Genomic DNA, 3,061 nt, shown 5'->3' with positions numbered 1-3,061 from the left:
GGTCTTAAGTCTGCTCTTCACAGACTCTTATACGAAGTGGAAATAAGGTTGATAAGGAAAATAAACAATAGTTTATTTAAAAAAAAAAAAAGAAGAAGAAGAAGAGGGAGATCCGTGTGGAGAAATGAGCTGCTGGGCAATTGGCCGTTGCTTGAGCACCTAGAGTTTATGTGCACAGACCTAGAAGCAGAGCCTACTGCAACCCAGCCCACATAGCGCAGCCTACTGTCATCTTACGGGAGCACCGTCGTGCACGTAGCATGCCAGTGACCGAAATATCTCTGCAACACATGGCTGTTTTGGCTGTGGAAGAAAATAAAACAGAGACTTCTTTTGAGAGAGATTTTTGCTATAGGGCACATGTGCTTGCTGAAGAGACAGAGACAGAGAGACAGAAAGCAAGAAATCACCCCCAGCGGGGATGGCTATGCCTCAATCCCTCCTCATTCTCCTCTTGGGATTTGGGGCATGTATGAACACACACTGGCCTGAATTTCAAGCCACTGAGTCCAGAACTTGAACCACAGTGAACCACGTGGGAGTCCAGCACCTTAACTGCTATGTTCTCTGCTGACCCCAAACAGAGACATTTTAAAAATGCAAAAATACTCATGTCTACACCTCTTAGCTTCAGAGTGATGATGTCATCATAGGTCAGGAGGGCTTAAGAAAGTGAAAAAGACAAACATATCTCAGTATTATTATTAATAATAGTCTTGGGGCCGGCAGGTGGCATGGTGGTTAAAGGCATTGGATTCCCACACGGTTCAAGTCCCGGACTTGGCAGCTTGCTTTCTCACTTTCTCTCTCTTTCTCCCTCTCTCTCTCTCTCTGTCTCTATCCATCTCTGGTCAAATTGAAATAAACAAATGAATAAATAAACAAAGTTAAATAATTAGTTGACATAATGACTATGTCGCTGGACTCTCATGTAGTTGACCGCGGTTCGAGTCCCGAACCTGGTGGCTTAAACTCACACCGGACACATGTGCATGGGTGCCCAAGATCCTGAGAGGAGAATGGAGGAGAAGGGATTGCAGTGTGACCATCCCCCCTGGGGGGTGATTTCTCGCTTTCTGTCTCTCTGTCTCTCTCTGTCTTTCTGAAGGGCGCACACGACCTATAGCACAAACCTCTCCAGAAAAAAATCTTTAAAAAAAAATATTGTCTTGACCTCAGTAACCTCCTGGAAATGATCTCGGGTGTCTTCAGACCACATTTTAAGGATTATTGAGTTAAAGGATAATAAAAACAAAGAGGCCCTTATTTTCTGCTCTCCAAATTCAGGTAGTCTCTGCATTCTGTCTACCAACCCAGATTGAGAGGCCCATTGGAATCACAGCTCCTGGTCGCTGATGTGGCAGATGACAGTCGCAGCTCAGGTGTTGCTATAATCACATGTTGCTATAATGCAGAAGCTTGAGCACTGACCAGCTTTAGCAAGTGTTTACCCTCAATTTTTCCATCTGTTAAATGGAGATAACAATAGTAACTATCTCTTTTTTTTTTTTTTTGGAGAGATTTTTTTTTTCGCTACAGGGCGCGTGAGCTCGCCAGACAGAGAGAGACATAGAGACAGAAAGTGAGAAATCACCCCCCAGGGGGGATGGTCACGCCACAATCCCTTCTCCTCTATTCTCCTCTTGGGATCTTGGGCACGCATGCACACGCGCCCGGCGTGAGTTTTAAGCCACCGGGTCCAGGACGCAAACCGCGGTCGACTACGTGGGAGTCCAGTGACATAACCATTACGCTAACTGCTGGTTCCCAATGGTAACTATCTTATAGCATTCCAGGGGGGATGGTCACGCCACAGTCCCTTCTCCTCTATTCTCCTCTTGGGATCTTGGGCACGCATGCACACGCACCCGGCATGAGTTTTAAGCCACCGGGTCCGGGATGCAAACCGCAGTCAACTACGTGGGAGTCCAGTGACATAACCATTACGCTAACTGCTGGTTCCCAATGGTAACTATCTTATAGCATTGTTGGGAGGATTAAAAAAGGTAATAGATAAAAACCAGTTAGAACAGTGCCTAGCTCAATGCAATGTTCCTCATTATCCCCTATCATTAGTATACCCAGCACAACTAGTCTGCCTGGTTTGGTAGATAAGGCTCTAGTGAGCCTACATCTCTAAATCTTTATTTTTTTTTTATTTTTGTAGATGTTTTCCATAGGGTGTGTGCACTTGTTGAAGAGACAGAGAGAGAGAGCAAAAATGAGAAATCACCCTGCAGGGGGGATAGTCTTACCATAATCCCTTCTCCTCCATCCTCCTGTTAGGATTTTGGGCACACACGCATGCGTGCCTGGGGTGTTTTTCAAGCTGCTGTGTCCAGGACTCATACCACAGAGTCAGCTCTGTGAGACCCAGCTCTTCAACCACCACACTCCCTGCTGGCCCCCATCTCTTAATCATTTAAGAATCATTTAAATCTTTTAAATTATTAAATATAACATACATACAGAAAAGCACGTGAGACACGAATGTTTTACTTAATGAATACGGCAAAGTGAACACACCTGGGTAACTACCACCAGGCAAAGAAATACAGTCTCACCAGCTTTCCTCAAGCTCCCTCTTGCCTCCGGCCAGGCATTGATTTCTCCCTTCCTGTGAAGATATCCTCTTTACTGGGACCAGCAGTTAGCATAATGGCTATGTTGCTGGACTCCCACGTAGTTGACCGCAGTTCGAGTCCCGGACCCAGTGGCTTAAACTCACACTGGGCGCGTGGGCGTGTGTGCCCAAGATCCCGAGAGGAGAATGGAGGAGAAGGGATTGCAGCATGGCCATCCCTCCTAGGGGGTGATTTCTCCCTTTCTATCTCTCTGTCTCTCTCGGTCTGGCGAGCGCACGCGCCCTATAGCAAAAACCTCTCCAAAAAAAGAAAGAAAAAAGAAAAGATATCCTCTTTCCTGACTTTTGCTGACTGAGTTTTACCACCTACGTCAGCCTCCTACACACAATAGTCTCCTTCTGCCTATGAGAGCAGATATTGTAAATAGAAATGTACAGTATGCGCTCACATGTCTGATTTCTTTCACTCAACATGAG

Source organism: Tupaia chinensis, unplaced genomic scaffold (genome assembly GCF_000334495.1).
Source record: "Tupaia chinensis unplaced genomic scaffold, TupChi_1.0 Scaffold138910_1, whole genome shotgun sequence".
NCBI lineage: Eukaryota > Metazoa > Chordata > Mammalia > Scandentia > Tupaiidae > Tupaia > Tupaia belangeri.
The sequence above is the reverse complement of the archived record's forward strand: the minus strand, read 5'-3'. Positions refer to the sequence as shown.